We start from the raw sequence: 19530 nt of genomic DNA on the forward strand, positions 1-19530 counted from the left end.
CGGTCCCCCAACCTAAAAAGCCGAAACCTTAAGATAGTCCACTAAGTCTAATAAAAGAAAAATTTCCTACTCACATCGCCACCTCAACTGTGTAAAGATACAAGGATATGACTAATAGGTAAGACCTAGTTCTATCTCGCATGGGGAACGTGGTCTACTAAATGACTCTTAAAATCAAATCACCCATAGAGTGATTAACCTCAACTTGGGCAACCTCTATTCTTGATTCCTAAAAACAATGCTTTTTTTTCCCATTTGTGCAAGGCATAGCCACTGGCCTAATCCTCTAGAGTAGGATTTCCCCAGGGACCTACTTACCTAACGTAGAGCTTCCAACAAAATAATTTTGTTGGAAAGCTACCCAACTAATCGGAACCACTTGTCTATAGGATGGTGCCGTCAAAGAATTCCATTTCTCCACTTTTCACCCAACTCATATGTCTTTCCTACCACACTATGTGACATATATAAACAAGTTCCTTAATTACAGACCTTATGTAGTGTTCGTTAAAACAACCACTTAACAATGATACAACAATACTAGAAAATAAGGGATTTAATTAAAAATAAATACAACGTTCAAATCTATCCATAGCCAGATTAAGGCTTATTTTATTTCGCATGAAAATCTAGAATTTGGCCTTCAAGTCTCCATAAACTAGGCAATCCGTCTATGGGACCATACACCTCGTCATTGGTAGCCGACGAAGACTCAAGCCGGCCTGTCGCCCTCTCAGGCTTCTTCGCTTGATCCTCCCGCTCCTCGTAGGGATGTCTATGCGCTAGGGTGGGGCTTATTTACCACACTAGCCTGGGCCCACACAACTAGGCAGCATTCATAACACTCACCTAAACCGGCGAGTTCCAACTTCCCAATGGTAGGAGGGATACCTTGGGCCTCGCTTTTGGCCTCGCTAACGTTGCCACACGGCTACACAAGCGTAGGAACAGGGTTAGCATCAAGGTAAGGAGAAGATGTACTTGTACTTTAACTTAATCAAGATAACAACACCATTGTTTAACTAAATAATAGGATACAAGAAACCACATTATCTTCTCAAGAAAGTGACACATTTACAAATTTGGTAAATTTGAAACAAGGAAAAGTAGCACCCTCTTTCTTACTTAATTAATGCTAACATTAAAGATCAATAAAAAAACCTCTTTTTAAATGATTATCAAGCTACCCTGGCCATTGGCTCCATGTGCAACTGCCACACGGAAGAGATGGGAGCGTGTCCGGGGCGCTCCCTCTAGGGTGATTGTTATGCACGTTTCTCGAGGTAGCATTTTGGCATCTTCAAGGAGGAGCTACACTATCCATCTTCAAGGAGGAGCTACACTATCCATCTTCAAGGAGGAGCTACACTATCCATCTTCTTGTAGCTTGCATCATGGCCGTGAACTCAATGCTTCTTTCAGATTGCAATTCGAAGTTCCTTTGCTCACTTTATGAGCATAAAACTCACTCGTTGTTGCGAACCACCTCTAAGAGCCAAAGTGTGCTTACTTACATCTTCGTAAAAAATTGGGGGGGGGGCAAAAGCAAGAATGTCCTTAAGTTGGGGGCAATGCTAGAAGCTGAACCAGAGGGGGGAGAAGGAGAGTTCCCCCTTAAGTCTATTCACACGGGGAGGGGAGAACACTGTAGGACACCCCCTCCCCCACAAGAGAAGAGCTGGTGGATGGAAGAAATTCTATAGAGCCTACTTGGAGATGGGTTGAAAAGGGCTTGATGGGCTGTAAAGGGCTTGCTGGGAGATGGGCTGTAGAGCGCTGTTAGGTACAGTCTCTACTTATTAGAGTGTTGGGTGTCGGCCATGAAGGGGTACTAAGGGTTTATATAGGGGCTGGCACAGGTACAAGTGCAAGGAAAGAGAGAGAAAAGTGGGGTACAAAGGACGGTATACAGATAACCGCTTTATCATGCTCATTGCTTAGAATCGCAATACTACCATGTGTAAATTCTCTCGCTCTCAACAACCAACTAAGCCAGCAGATTTACTAACATTGCCAATCATTTTAATGTAGCTACTAGCCATATATAATCAAATACACAAAAATTTTCTAGGGGTAAGTATGCTTTACCAGATGCGACTATACCGCCACTGGGTGTACTACCTTCATCTAAGCTAACATTGATCAATTAAGTCTTGATTAAGGTTTCTCATCACTCAAAGTTGAAGAATGATTGCAATGATGAGCCATAGAATATTGTATAGCCATTAGACTTCTACATTATGCAAAGAGCTACACCGGTATACTAATGTTTCAAACCCACTTATGCAATGGAAATGTGAAGGGATTGAATGGTCTTGAGCCCATCCTTGAGAAAGGGAGGATGACCTGAACTCTGACAATGACTTCGGGGATGATCTCATGGAGATGAAGTTGCTTTCCAAATATTATTTTTTTCTCAAAAGGTAACATAGAAAATCCTACTAGGGAATAAGAAATAAAGAGCAAGAAATGGGCTGAGAGATCACAAGATTTGGCTAATCTTATGTCATTCCTTTCATAATAGTGAAAAATTCCAATATAGGAGAATTGCTAACAAAGCTGCATACTCTATAGCTTTGATGTTAAGAAGTGGGTAGATGGTAGCTTAAAACCAAGAGCTAACCAAGAAAGCAACTACCTTAACTTGCTACTAAAGATCCACTCCAAATAAGGAAGAATGGTACGGTTCTTTAATTAATTCATAATTAGGTAAAGAAATTGGTTATTGCTATAAAAGTAATGAGACTAATGCCACAATCCTATCCATGACACTGGTTATCATGCAGATACAATCCGATGGTGGGCGTGATCATTATCACCAAAATGATATTGGGAAAAATGGGAAACACTTGCATTGGAATAAACGGATCTAACAGTCAAAATCATAGAGCCTAATTTTTGAACGTTTGAAAAAGGTTGATAGCTCCTTCACCTAACATCATAGAGCCTAATTTGGGCTTCATAGGAGTGTAATCCAGTTGGTTCTTAAACGTCTTCTCGTTTGAGAAATAGAAAGGGAGTGGCTATGGAATTGGGAACATCCCATATACACCAAAATAATAACAGATGAGGCCACATCACACTGCTTAGTTGACACAAAGATTTATGAATGATGGGTAGAACATGTGGGCCAATAGATTACTCAACATAAATTTATGCTTTTAGTGTTAGTTGTTGGGAAGGCTCAACAATGGTATAGAGCATTGAAGCATAAGGACAAAATCAATTTCACTTGGTCTTAAAAATGTGTTAGGTTCAAGTTTTGCACGAGAAGTGGTGACAAATGGAGCCTATAAGTATCCAGTGAAGCTCGTTTGGATTAGAGTAAATAATCACGCATATTTGTGTCTCATACTCCCTTACAAAAGCATGATAATAATTGGTCATTGATGTTGCCTCTCCCAAAGTTTACACCAAGAGTCCCAATATTTCAGTCCTGGAATGAGAGATTTTATCTCATGACTAAAATATAGGACTCTTGGTGTAAACTTTGGGATGTTTTGATCAATGACCAATTATTATCATGCTTTTGTAATAAAGAGTATGAGACGCAAATATGCATGATTATTTACTCTTATCCAAAGGACCTTCATTGGATACTTCTTATAAATGGCCATTGAACTCAAAGATAGCATATTGGAATTACCTAAGTCACCCTCATTGTCTTTCATGACTCAAGTTTAAGAAAATCAAGTAAACAACATGACTATTGTGATGAGCTAAGCAACAGTAATGTTAAAAAATGTAAAGCCAAAAGAGGTGAGAGACCTGCCCACTTTTCCTACGAAGAGGTAACAGTAGGCATAATAGAAAGCTCAAAGAAGTAAGAGACCTGCCCACCCTACCTATGAAGAGGTTAAAAAAATCAAGTAAACAACATGATTGTTTGACAAGCTAAGCAATGGCCATATTAGAGTACTTAAAGCTAAAAGAGGTACGAGGCTTGACCACTCCACCCAACCATGAAGAGAGCTAATAAGGTTATCAATATGATTTTTTTCTAGAGTTAGTTGGAATTACCAACAATGGTATAGTAGATCGTTGAAGCATAAGGACAAAATCAATTTCACTTGGCTTAAAAAATGTGTTAGGTTCAAGTTTTTCACGAGAAGTGTTGAATGGAGCATAGTGGCACTAGTTAATATTAATGAACATGAATGAGATCTTATATCTCACGACTAAAATATTAGGATTCTTGGTGTAAACTTTGGGAAAAGTTGATCAATGACCAATTATTATCATGCTTTTGTAAGGGAGTATGAGATTCAAATATTCATTATCTACTCTTATCCAAACAAGCTTCACTAGATAAATGGCAGTAGAATTCAAAGACAATGTATTGGAATTACCCTAAGTCACCCTCATTGTCTTTCCTAACTGTCAAGTTTAAGAAAATCAAGTAAACAACATGGCCATTGACAAGCAAAGCTACGGCCATATTAGAAACTTAAGGCTAAAAGAGGTAAGAGACTTGCCCACTCTACCTATGAAGAGAGATAATACAGTGTTTAGTATATAGAAAAAATTCCAAGAGCAATGAATACAAATCAGATAAATGCTTTATTATGCTCATTGCTCGTGTTTAGAGAATCACGATACTACCTATAGCCTTACTAGCCCTGCCAATTCATTTGAATGTAGCTATTGGCCATGTATAGGAAAATATGGAACATTATTCAAGGGACATGTACACATTACTTGATGCACCTATAAGTATTGTCACGAGTCTTACCACCTTTATCTGAGCTAACGTTGATCGATCAAGTTTTTATTAAGATTTCTTGTAACTCAAAGTTATGACAATCCATAGGCTATCGTACAACCTGACTTCTACATTATGCAAAAAGCTACGGTGGTATACTAATGTTTTAAACCCATTGGAAATGTGAAGGGGAGTGAATGGTCTTGAACCAATTCTTGAGAAAGGAAGGAAGAGCTTATCTTTGACAATGACTCAGGGAATCATCTCATGGAGATGAAGTTCCTTTCCAAAGATATTGTTTTCTCAGTAGGGACCCTATAGCTTTGATGTTAAGAAGTGGGTAGATGGTAGCTCAAAACCAAGAACTAGCCAAGAAAGGACCTACCTTAACTTGCTATTAAAGATCCACTCCAAATAAGGAAGAATGGTTGTGTTCTTTAATTTATTCAAAATTTGGTGAATCAATTGGTTGTTGGCTATAAAAAGTGATGAGACTAATGGCACAATTCCTATCCACAACAATGGTTATCATGCAGCTACGATTCGATGGGATCACGCATTATCACCAAAATGATATTGGGAAAAATGAAAAAAAACATGCATTGGAATAAACATATCTCATAGTCAAAATCATAGATGAAACATCAAGCATTTGTGTTGATGAACTTCTTACATCAATAGTCAAACTCATATGATGATGTCATTTGGGTTAGACCCTTCTCAACAGGTAACCTAGTTGGTGTATGACTAGGCTTTTGATCGCATTCATTTGTAAGAGGATACCAAAGGTGGTGAATGACTAGGCATTACAGTGATCACATTTATTGCAAAAATAAACTCAAGTTCTAAAGGTAGATCTTCAAACATGGAAAACACATCCAATGGATAATTTATTTAGAAATGATTCTAACACAGTAGGGTAAACTACTTTAATGCAAGTTGTGCATCACAAAGAGGATAGCACAGGATGTACGCATCTCTCCCTCGTCCATACTTTAGTGAAAATTCATGCATGTGCTTCCTACCATTGATGCAATGTCAATAAAAGGAACAAAATATATATAAATGCATGCATATGTAATGTGCTATCAACAAGAGGAACAAAATATAAAAAATTGGATGTATTAGATTCTCGACCTTACTGTCCTTACTATTTATGTTAGGAATTAGAACCTTGGCTGTAGTGATTGTGAAAGCATGTTATCAAGTATAAATAGTTCTGATTGTGGGAGGTATCCAAAAAATTTATGTCTAGGAAACGGCTAAAGATAAAGTACTATTATTTTAGGTACAATGACACTCTATGGAGAAAACCTGTCGATCCCTTAGTGACTAAGATACGTCAAAGACACTAAAGTACATAATGAAATCTTTGATAAATGTGTGAAGAACTGAACAAGCTAGACATAAATGGTGAGAAATGAAAGATAAACCCGAGGAAAAATTGTAACCTCAACTTAGTAAGTCCAAAGGAGAAAAAGAAATAAAGCCCTTGCTGAGTTATCTGATAAATGGGGTGAAGAATTGAACTAGTGGTGAGAATTGAACTAGTGGTGGTGAGAAACAAACGATAGTCAATCTTGAGGAAAAAATGAAACATTGACTCACCAAGTCGAAAAGGATAAAAATAAAGAAAGCCTTGGCTAAAGTAAAATAGAAAGTCAAGAGCATCATGGCTCAAAAAAAGAAGATAAAGATGATGAATAGGCAAATCTAAAACTATTCTAGAGCATTTCAAGTCCTGTACTATTGTTGCGATAGCTATGGCTCACCTTAGATCATAAAGATGATGAATAGGCAAATCTAAAACTATTCTAGAGCATTTCAAGTCCTGTACTATTGTTGCGATAACTATGGCTCAAAAAAAGAAGATAAAGATGATGAATAGGCAAATCTAAAACTATTCTAGAGCATTTAAGTCCTGTACTATTGTTGCGATAACTATGGCTCACCTTAGAGCATAAATACTCCAAAGAGAAACAAGCAGTCACATCCTATAATGGGCTTACTCAAGTTAAGGAAATTGATATAGAAAAACTTGTGTGGAATCCTAAAACACTTTTATTCTTGTAAACGAAAGTAGAGGAAAAAAACTAAAGAGGCAAGACTATAAATACACATGCTTAATGTAAAAAAGCAAGCCTTGGATGTACAAAATGCAAAAATATTGAGAGACTGCAAGCTCTAGACTCAACTAGATTCCAAAATCCAATAGTCCCACGGCATTATTTGGATTACGTGCTGAAATCAAACAGGAAGCTCAATCAGCTTACTATGGTCAAAAAATGAGTAACAAATTAGCAGGTTGATAAATACTATGTGATGAAGTTGTACCTCCTATAATGATATTTGCACAAGGATAAACTCTTGTAAACACCTCAGAACACACAACCACAAATCACTCACTGAATTAGAAGAGTTGTTCCTTATGCTCTTACAATCGAAGATGCATTCTTTCCTGCTATGAAGAAATGAAAGTAGAGGAAGAAACTAATCAGACATAACTGTGAACACATATGCCTAGTTGGCAAAAGAAGGTTAGATGTACTAAATGGAGAAATAAACTCAACTAGATTCAAAATCCAATAAACGTTTGGGTTATGCCAAAGAACTAATTCAAAATTGAACAAGAATCTCAATTAGTTTAGTAGTAAATTAATGAATATTATGAGTTGCCAGTTATAGTCCTATATGATGCAGCATGTATTTGTAGCCAAAGGGCTTTATAATGTTGTAATGGCTTTGGAATGCTGTAGTTGGTACTGAGAAACGTCTTGGTTCCTCTGATGAACATGATGCAGAAGGCATATCTATAGATAACAACTCAATTTCACATGGTACATTACCACACAGGATAGCATACCTCCTATGCAGCAGGAACAAATAAAGTGGGATGGAAGATACATGTAAGCACTTGCGTTGCTTGCTTTGTTAGTCAAGAGGAGTAACATTCCTCACATTCAAACATGTAAGACTGCTAAACATGCCTGGGATGCACATGCGTCATTGTCCCAAGTACATAATGAAGCACATGTTACTTATCTACTTAAGTAATTAGAAGTCGAAGCATATGAATGAGGGAGATTCCATGGACAACTTCCTTACAAAAATCAAGGATTTTAAGGAGCAGTTGGCCAGCATTGATGAAGGAAAGGCAATCTTGGTAGTTCATCGTGCCTACTGTCTTGAATGTGTTGCTGGATGTTTTGCTTCTACATTAGACTCATGAATGAAAGGCAATCCACATGTCTTGAAGTTTGAGGAGTTGGTTTCTATGCTCTTGCACGAAGAGAAATCCAAGAAAAATAGATTTGTCATGCGTACATGAGATTAGGATTTTCTTGTTTACCAGTAAACGAAGAGGCAAAACGATCAATCCTTTCCTCAGGGTAGTTACAATTCGAAATCAGAGTCATCAGACAAGTTTACATAAAAGGAAGGCAACAAGCCAAAGAAAAAGGACAAATTTAACTATTGCAAGAAAGCTGGTCACTGCATTAATGAGTGCAGGAAGCGGATGGAGAAGGAGAAAAAGAAAGGCTCAGGTATGGCTATTGATGTGTTGGCATCTAATATAGAAAACAAAGAATCTGCAAACTATGCACATGATGATTGGGCTTTCATTGTGCAATGTAGTTTTGACCCTTCACATAGGGATGTATGCATGGTTGTTACATATGTACATGTGTGGTATTTTGACACTGGTGCTAGAAAGCACATTTCTTCTATACCTCCTTAAACAATAAAGATAAATTCTTGTATTTAAATGCCTTGGCTTAACTAGAGTTCACTCCCCAAATTAGGACTCATGTTGCTAATCCTATTAGCACTCAAGAAGCATTCTTTCATACTATGAAAAAATGGAAGTAGAATAAGAAATTAAAGGGGCATAATTGCAAGCACAGATGCTTAGTCACAAAAAGCAAGGCACTTAGATGTACTGAATGGAGAAATAATGAGAGACTGCAAACTCTAGACTTGACTAGACTTTAGTTTTTTAAGTTTCCAGAAGACATGGCTAGCATAACCCCAAGCTCTTGCTCAAGCCCTTGATGAGGGTATGCTACCTTTCAGAGCCAATTTTAGAAGGTTTGAAAGAGGGTGAGATAACTCCTCAACCTAACATTATAAAGCCTAATCCAAAGACAATGAAAGAACTTACCAAGAAATTATAAACAAAAGAGAACATCAATGATCTATTTTTTGACCTTGAGCTCCTCACACTCATGTAGGTAGTAGTAGTGTCACACATCATTAGAGAACTTTAGTCAAGAATGACAACCAACGAATTACGCTGCTACGATGCCCAAGTTGGGGCCTAGACATCAATATGTGCATGACCCAAGAGGGGGATTCTTAACCTTGGTAAGACTTGGTTGAAGACTAAATATAGGTGGTCTTCTAGGACCAGCCCCACAAGATTTAACAAGAATGATTGTTGAGAGATAGGAAGGGGAGTGGCTAGGGAATTGAAAACATCCCATGTAGCAAGATGATCACACATGAAGCCGCATCACATTGCTAAGTTAACACAAAGATTGATGGGTGACAAAGACCCAATCCAATCTATGGGCATCTTTGAGGCAATATGTGAAACTTGTGGCCTAATAAATAGATTACTCAATCATCAACAAAAAAATATTCTTTTTCTCTAATGTTAGTAGAAAATGGTATAAAACAATGGCATAAGGACAAAATCAATTTTGCTTGGGTTAACAAATGTGTTAGTTCCACGTTCTTCACGAGAAGTGGTGACAAATGGAGCCTAGTGGTACGATTTAATATTAACAAACATGATGGGAGATTATGTATCATCACTAAAATATTAGAACTTTGGTGTAAAATTTGGGAGAGGTTGCTCAATGACTAATTATTTTCTTGCTTTCATAAATGGGAGTATGAGATGAAAACATGCATGATTATCTACTCTTATCCTAAAACAAGCTTAACTGGATACTTCTTGCAAAATGACCATAGAATTCAAAGACAATATAGTGGAATTACCCCAACGAGATGATACAAAGTCATCTCATTGTCTTTCATGACTCGAATTCAAGAAAAAAACATCATGACAGTTGATAAGCTAAGCAATGGCCATATATATATATATATATATATATATATATATATATATATATATGAAAACTTAAACCTAAATGAGGTAAGCACTCTACTACCTATGAAGAGAGATAATATGGTGATAAATATATAGAGAAATCACAAGAATGCCTACATCTATCAACTAGATAAATGCTTTATCGTGCTCATTGGGAATCATGATACTACCATGTGTAAGTTTCCTCGATCTAAACCAACTAAGACAAGCGGTACTAGCACCACCAATTCATTTCAATGTGCCTATTGGCTATGGATAATAAGATATGCAAAATTTTCAAGGGGTATGTACACATTATTGATTGCACGTATACTACCACTGGTCTTACGACATTCATTTATTGAGGTTTCAAGTCAAAGCTGAAGAGTGACTACTATGGAGGAGCCATGTATAGCCCTACTTCTATATTATACAAATAACGACTTTCATATGCTAGTGATTGGAATGGTCTTGATCCAATCCTTAAGAAATGGATGAAGAGCTTAACTTTGATGATGACTCAGGGAATGATCTCATCATATGAATGTTTAGAGATGAAAATGAAGTTCCTTTCCAAGGGGTATGTATGTGTTATTTGATAATAACGACTTTCATATGCTAGTGATTGGAATGGTCTTGATCCAATCCTTAAGAAATGGATGAAGAGCTTAACTTTGATGATGACTCAGGGAATGATCTCATCATATGAATGTTTAGAGATGAAAATGAAGTTCCTTTCCAAGGGGTATGCACCTATACTACCACTGGTCTTACATAGCAAATCCTACTAGGAAATGATCAAAACATTACGAGATTTGGCTAGTCTCATGTCATTCCTTTCATTATAGATAAAAATGCCAATACGAGAATTGCTAACAAAGCTCCTCTACACAATGGAAAAATATTAAGGAGTGGGTAGATGGTAGCTCAAAACCAAGAGCTAACCAAGAAAGGGACTTACCTTAGCTTTCTACTAAAGATCCACTCCAAACAGGGAAGAATGGTTGTTTATTGTGAATCAATTGGTCGTTTTGCTATAAAAGTGATGAGACTAATGCCACAATTCCTACCACCACCACAATGGCTATCATGTAACTACGATTGAATGGTGGGAGTGAACATCATCCCCAAAATGATATTGGGAATAGAAAAAAACTTGCACTGGAACAAACAGATCAAACAATCAAAATTGTAGATGAAACACCAAACATTTGGGGTGATGAGCTTCTTACATCAATAACTAGACTCATATGATGATGTCATTTGGTCTACACCCTTCACAAGGAACCCAAGTTGGTGTATGACGAGGCATGCAATCACATTTATTTGTAAAAGGATACCAAAGTTGGTGAATGACTAGGCATTATAATGATCACATTTATTTGCAAAAAGAGACCCAAGTTCTAAAGGTAGATCTTCAAACATGGAAAACACATCCAATGGATAATTTATTTAGAAATGAGTTTGATGTGGTAGATTGAACCACTTTAATGGAAGTTGTGAAGCAAAGTTTACACCATAATTGGATTGCAAAGACGATCCGGTGGAAGTGAACATCATCCCCAAAATGATATTGGGAACAATGGAAAAGAACTTGCATTGAAACAAACAGATCAAGCAATCAAAATCGTAGATGAAACACCAATCATTTGGGGTGATGAACTTCTTACATCAATAACTAGACTCATATGATGATGTCAGTTGGTCTACACCCTTCACAAAGGAACCCAAGTTGGTGTATGACGAGGCATTCGATCACATTTATTTGTAAAAGGATACCAAAGTTGGTGAATGACTAGGCATTATAATGATCACATTTATTTGCAAAAAGAGACCCAAGTTCTAAAGGCAGATCTTCAAACATGGAAAACACATCCAATGGATAATTTATTTAGAAATGAGTTTGATGCGGTAGATTGAACCACTTCAATGGAACTTGTGAAGCAAAGTTTACACCATAATTGGATCGCAAAGAGGTTGTACGAATCTCTCCCTCATCCATACTTTAGAGAAAATTATAGGCATTTGCTTGTGCTACCATTGATGTAATGTCAACAAGAGGAATAAAAAAAAATATAAATGAATGTACTCAATCGATTCTCAACCTGGTGTGATGTCAATAAGAGGAACAAAATACACAAAAATGGATGTAATAGATCCTCGACCCTATAATTCATGCTAGGTATTGGAACCTGATTTGGTGAAACAAGGTAGAATGAGAAATGAAAGATAAACCCAAGAATGAAATGAAACCTCAACTCAGCGAGTCATAAAGCTCTGGGTGAGTTCTCTAATATATAGGATGAAGAATTAAACTAGATGCTAGTGGGTGAGAAAGGAATGATAATCTCAAGGAAAAAAAAACATTGACTCACGGAGTCAAAAACAAAGCCAAGAATATCATGGCTCAAAAAAAGAAGATAATTATGGATGATGATAAAGAGCCAGATGTAGGACCATTTTAGAACATTTTAAGTCATGTACTATTAATAATGAGATAACTATGGTTCACCTTTGAGCATAAATACTCCAAAGAGGGACAAAAAGGCATGTCCTATAATGGGCTTACTGAAATCAAGGAACTTAATATAGCAAAAAATGGCTAGGATCACAAACCACTCTATATTATTGTGAATAGAAGTAGAGGAAAAAAACTAAAGAGACAATACTATGAATACAAATGCATAATGGAAAAATGTAAGCCTTGGATGTATAAAAAAGAGAAACATTAAGAGACTGCAAGCTCTAGACTCAACTCGATTTCAAAATCCAAATAGTCCTTTGTATTACATCCTAAAACTAAACAAGAAGGTCAATCAACTGACTATGGTTAAGGAATGAGCAATGGATTAGCAAATTGATGAATACTGTGTGCATAATGTAGACGCTCGAGTTGTACCTCCTATAAAAATATTTGTGCCCATGAATTCAAAGAGATATTCCTACTATGGAGAAGTGGAAGAAGAGAAAGAAATTAAAGAGAGATAATTGTGAATACACATGCCTAATTGCAAAAGGCAAGGCTTGGATGTACTAAATGGAGAAATAATGAGATTCTATAAACTCTATACCCAACTGGGTTCAAAATCCAATAAACTTATGGGCTCTCCCAAAGGATTAATTGGAAATTGAAGCATAAGAACAAAAACAATATCACTTGACTAAAAAAATGTTTAGTTCCAAGTTTTGCACAAGAAGTGGTACCAAATGGAGCATAGTGGTGTGAGATCCCTGTCCCCACCATGCGACAGATTCGGGGTACTAGCAGTGGAAGTAGCACTTCATGCGCGGGGCAGGAACCCACACTCGGGGCCTCGTCCACGGATATCCGGACAAAAGACTAATCCGTCCGTTTTTCCAAAACCGAACCCGAAAAAAACTTCCCTTATCCGGAAAGCACGGGCGATTCCTCCAGGATAACTTTTTACTCTAACGTAGTCAAGACCATTAATAGATCAAACTGATCCGACTGCACCTATAAAGATACTCGGTCAGATCAAGGAAGAAACTTGCACTTGGATCATTGGGATCAACGCTTTTTTCCCCATCAAGAGGCACAGCCGTTGATTCCTATCCATAGAACAATTACTATCCGGGACTTACTTCATCTATCGTAATAACGAAAATTGAGTCTCGATTTACAGATCCATCAGTCCAGCCTAACCCCATCCGATCCCATGGGTTAGCCAACCGCCCAACCACTGTAGTGATGGGATCCAATTTGGAATTTGGTTAGGTTTTGTCCCGGGTACCAAGGAAAAGAGTCCCAAGGCCCCCTAGCCGGAAGTTCATGCAAACATAAAAATAGCCACACTACTTACACACCCAATATGAAATTTGCCTTTTTCTTAGCATCAGCTAACTTTAAAATAATCCTTTAATGAAACCATAGTACCACTGATCATAATCTTCCAATTTATCCGATTGATTCATAATTTCCAATCATTCCTTCATCAGAGTATCTATGGCATCATTGGCAACTAGAACGCTCACCACCTGTCCACAAAGGGGCCTTTTCAATAGTTCCTAGCCCATAATACTTGGCAATATAATCACTTATAAAAATCAAGATGGACTCTCGTTAAAGATCAGCAAGATCAACCAACAGATCCATATAAAGAGCCATGGACTCATCCATTGAAGACCAGCAAGGTCAATCAACCAGATCCATGCCCGGTTTCACAAAACAACTCTTACTCCTTGTTCCAATATCTTCCTCGACGCACGCGTGGGTATCCTAGGCGACCCAGAGCCCGAGCACCATATGGTCAGCACCCTCTTGGATCCTTCGCAGGTGACCTAGCGCTTCACTCATAGGCCGCTTCCTTGGTCCCTCATCCACCGTACCGGAAGCTCACCATTTTAATCGAACCGAGGCTGGTCAAGACCTCGGCCGACTTTGCTACGCGCGACGTCCTCCATTGACTCTCCGTCACAGCAGTTGCAACTTTATCAGTTAGGTCTCCACGACCTTAATCACAAGACGGTCAAAATGCTTCCCCAGCATTCTTGACATAAAACAGCCATTTACAAACAGTATTTACAAACAGTTTACAAATACAGTTTCTATATTAACTCTCATTTTTTCACATTATCCCTCATTAATCCACATTACGTATTCCACATTCCATTTATATGTGTACTCATCCAATCACCTCATTTTCCATCTCTTCACTTCAGATTCCTTCACATCACATATCATATATTCACATCCATATCCACATCACATCCACATTCACATCCATACATCCACATCTACATGCTTATCTCCATTTTCACATCCTCATTTATACATCCACATCCCATATCCACATTCATACATACACATCCATATCCACATCCTCATGCATACATCCATTATCACGTCCTCATTCATACATCCACATCCACATACATACATACATCCACATCCACATTCCCATTCACATCTATACATCCACATCTACATGCATATTCACATCCATACATCCACATCTATATCCTCATTCACATCCATACACCCACATTCATGCATCCACATCTACATGCATACATCTATACATACACATCCACATTTACATCCATGCATCCATATCCACATCCTCATTCACATCCATACATCCACATCCACATCCACATTCACATCCATACATCCACATCTACATGCTTATCTCCATTTTCACATCCTCATTTATACATCCACATCCCATATCCCCATTCATACATACACATCCATATCCACATCCACATGCATACATCCATTATCACGTCCTCATTCATACATCCACATCCACACACATACATCCGCGTCCACATTCCCATTCACATCTATACATCCACATGCATACATACATCCACATTCACATTCCACATCTATATCTACATCCACATTACACATACATCCACATCCACATTCCCATTCACATCTATACACCTACATCTACATCCACATACATACATACATCCACATCCACATTCCACATTCACATCTATACATCCACATCTACATCCACATTCACATACATCCACATCCACATTCCCCTTCACATCTATACATCCACATACATACATACATTTCCACATTCCCATTCATATAACCCCATATGCCTTCACATCGAATCTTTTACATCACATCCATTCTCGCCTTATCACAACCCATATATACATCTTATCCTATCACATACACTTCTTACCTCATCCCATACACATCTTAATTCATCTTATCACCTCCTAACTTATTTCATAAGCATCTTATCACCTCTTATCACATCTTATACACTTCTTATCACATCCTATCACATCTCATATCTATTTATAGAATACAAGAGAATTCTTATATTTGATATAAGATTTCTTTACACATTTATTTATGCATAACTTCTATTTAAGGAGATTAATACTTTCGAAGTAAAAATCAATCTTTTATGCATCTTCTATGCATAAATTCATTTTAAATGAAAATGACACTTTTGAATTAAAATTCAATCTTTTATGCATCTTCCTATGCATGAATTCAATTTAGTTGAGAATGACACTTTTGAATCAATCTTTTATGCATCTTCCTATGCATAAATTCAATTTAGTTGAGAATGACACTTTTGAATCAATCTTTTATGCATCTTCCTATGCATAAATTCAATTTGGTAGGAATTACACTTTTAGAATAAAAGAATTTCTCTTATGCATCTAATATATGCATAAAATCTATTTATGATAAAAATCACACTTTTAGTATAAAAATATCTTTTATGCATAACTCTATGCATGAAATCCAATTATGATAAAAGTAACATTTTTACAATATAATAATCATCTTTTATGCATACCTCTATGCAAGAAATTCAATTATGCTAAAAGTAACACTTTTATAATAAAATATTCATCTCTTATGCATACCTCTATGCATGAAATTCAATTATGCTAAAAGTAACACTTTTATAATAAAATATTCATCTCTTATGCATACCTCTATGCATGAAACAATTATGCATAATATAAAAATCAATTTCTCTAGGATTACAATGAATATCTTTCAATTAATCTAGGATGATAATTCCTAGAATATGGTAGGAAGTCCTCTTTTTATGCTTTGAATGAAATTATTTTATGCATAATTTTTATAAAAATTTTGCCATAGCTCCGCTGCTATGACTGATAAATCTCAATTTTTCTAAGGGATAAAGCTTATCATTAAGGAAATAATTAAAATGATCTCTAATTGGATCATTAATCCATAATGGATTGAATCATTAATATACATAAACTAAAAGCGTATAAAAAAGCCATTAATTTGGCCTCAAGCATAGCTTAAGCTTGGGTTAAGGAAAAGCTTTATGAAAAGCTTGATTTGGATTGAGAATGGGTCATGAGTATGACCATTTCTTGAGTGAGAGATGAGAAATTACATAGAAACCATTAGAATTTAAACATAAATGAAAATTAACTTCAATAGCATTTATTAAATTATGTAACTCTTCACTACTATTCACCAATTAACTTCAATAACATTTAAAAAACCATACCAATTAAGCTTCTCAAGCTTGAGAGGGGTTGAGAAGAGAGAAACATTGGGAAATTATAGAAAAGATCAATATTATTGAGAAATTATAGAAAAGATCAATATTCACTAATTACCTTACAAATTGCTTGATTCTTTGTTCACGGTAGAGGCCCCCAACCAATCAATTGGTTAAGTATGTTGATGGAGCCACTAATGGGGATTGAAGAAAGAGGGAAGCTCCAAAAACTAGTGAATTATTAATGAATTCATAGTTCTTGGCTTAGGTGGAGTAGAGTAACGACGCATAAACACTATATCTTTTTCAACAAGGGGGAGGCTTCTATTTATAGGAAAAATTGAGCTCTTAACCAAACAAACTGATTCTAGAATTTTCTAAATCAGTTTGGTCAATTTTTGACCATTTTTAGGTCAGTTAAGCTAACTTTTTGGAACTAGACTTGAATGAGGAGAGAGGAGAGATGAAATATCTCAATTTTTATGAGTTTAAAACTCATTCAAGCATGTGAAATATGCACCTCCTTTAAAGAACTCCCCTTCCTTACATATGTGTCATAATGGAATCATTTTAATATTGCTCATAGTTTTTTTTTTACTAATAAACCTTGTACATTTTCAACTCTTCATCTTATGTGAAATATGCACCTCCTTTAAAGAATTCCCCTTCCTTACATAGGTGTCATAATGGAATCATTTTAATATTGCTCATAGTTTTTTACTAATAAACCTTGTATATTTTCAACTCTTCATCTTATGTGAAATATGCACCTCCTTTAAAGAATTCCCCTTCCTTACATATGTGTCATAATGGAATCATTTTAATATTGCTCACAGTTTTTTACTAATAAACCTTGTACATTTTCAACTCTTCATCTTATGTGAGCATTTACTCATTTTTGGATACCCAAAATATCTCATATTTTTAATATTGCTCATAGTTTTTTACTAATAAACCTTGTACATTTTCAACTCTTCACCTTATGTGAGCATTTACTCATTTTTGGGTATCTTCTTTTTACAAATTGGATTTATCTCCTCCCTACACATGGATTGATGCTATTGGCCCATAGGAACCTTAATTGGACCATAATCCAAAAATTTCTGAAAATCTAGACCCTTAGGCTAAGGTCCTTTATACCCATTTCCAATTAATTCCAATTGCACATTGGAAAGTTCTTTTTGAATTTCTGTTTCAGGGGAACTTATTTTAATAACATGAGATAATTTTCTATCCAAAAATATTAAAAATTTGAATATTCTCTCTCTAGAATATTTTCTCTCTCTAGGTTAAAACAGTTAGAAACAAGTCTTTTATATTTCTGAAGAGGGATTGATTACAGGGGAAGATACTAGATATCAAAAAGAGGATGGGGAAGGAATCTTACATTCTACCCCACTTAAAAAATGCGAGATGTCCTCATCTCGCAAACTAGGGTAATTTCGCAAAATGCACGAATATGAGACTTAGAGATAATTTTTAATCAAGATTAACCACCAAGAAAAGTCTCAAAGAGAGCAAGATAAGAACAAGATTTAAACTTTATTCATTCTCGGAACTTATACAGTAAAGATAGAAGAACTCTTTACACTTCCATAAGCCCGTCCATCATATGGTCACAAAAGCAGCACTCACAAGCTGCACAAGTATAAGGTAACTCATCTATGGGAATAATTCTGTTGGTTATTGCCGCCCCTATCTCAGTGGTATGAGGTGATCTAACAAAAGGACCTCTGAGAGGCAAGCCAAAAACGGGGTAAAGGCATATCTTCTCATGAGGAAGAAAACACGCCAGTAAGAAGATCCGCTCAGAAAACCCAAGATGCCTTGATCTCATGACGCAGTAGTATCGGGGACCCAAACCCAAAGCTTCAATAACCATGGCTAAGCGGACATTATTACGAAAATGTTGCTGACCCCAGGGTGTTACCCTAGTTATGTCTTGATAGGTCCGCCATTTGGTCTGTGCTACAGAAGTTCCCAAGTGAGGGAAAAGTGAGCGCTCATACTGTTCTATAAAATCCTTCTTCACAGACTCACTTGCGTCTTGAAGGTGAGGAATCATTATGGATAAAACTAGTTCTTGTTGCCAAGCCATGAAGGAGATTAAGAAAGAAAGGAGATCGATGGAAGTAAGATTACTGTGAGCGACAAGTAAAAGTTACGACTTATATAAAGGAAGGAGCTAGCGTAACTTAGAAGCCAACGGTAACTTGCCACTGAAGTTTTACCGTCTTTCCATGATTTGGGTTTGGCACATTTTTCTATAGAAGGCATTCAGAACTTTGAGATGAGGAGATAAAAGAAGCTCGTAAGCTAAGTCACTTGCTTTCTTTGAATTCAGATAAGGCTCACAATATCTGGGGGATAACTTCTTAAACTCCCCAATAGATAAAGAACTTCTTTTGGGCCGTACTCGAATGAAGACCAAAACCTTGGTATCCAAAACACCGATTTTTACTTCTGAACTCATTGTTCTGAATCCTTAAAACAATTGGAACTCCTGAGAAGTATTCTAGGGAAAGGGTCTTCCTTTTTTAAACAGAATCTTTCTTTTATTTTAGAGAGGGAATAATTATAAGATCAAAAAGGGAGATTCTTACTCCTGTATACCTCGAAGGTTGGGGAGGAATCTTACATCCTACCCCACTTAAAAAAGTGCGAGATGTCCTCATCTCGCAAGGTAGAGGATAACTCTTTTTCTTAAGATCCAATTTTATTCTGGGATTCCTTATATT

This window comes from Cibotium barometz, chromosome 7, assembly GCF_041138505.1.
Source record: "Cibotium barometz isolate CiBa-2024 chromosome 7, ASM4113850v1, whole genome shotgun sequence".
NCBI classification, from domain to species: domain Eukaryota; kingdom Viridiplantae; phylum Streptophyta; class Polypodiopsida; order Cyatheales; family Cibotiaceae; genus Cibotium; species Cibotium barometz.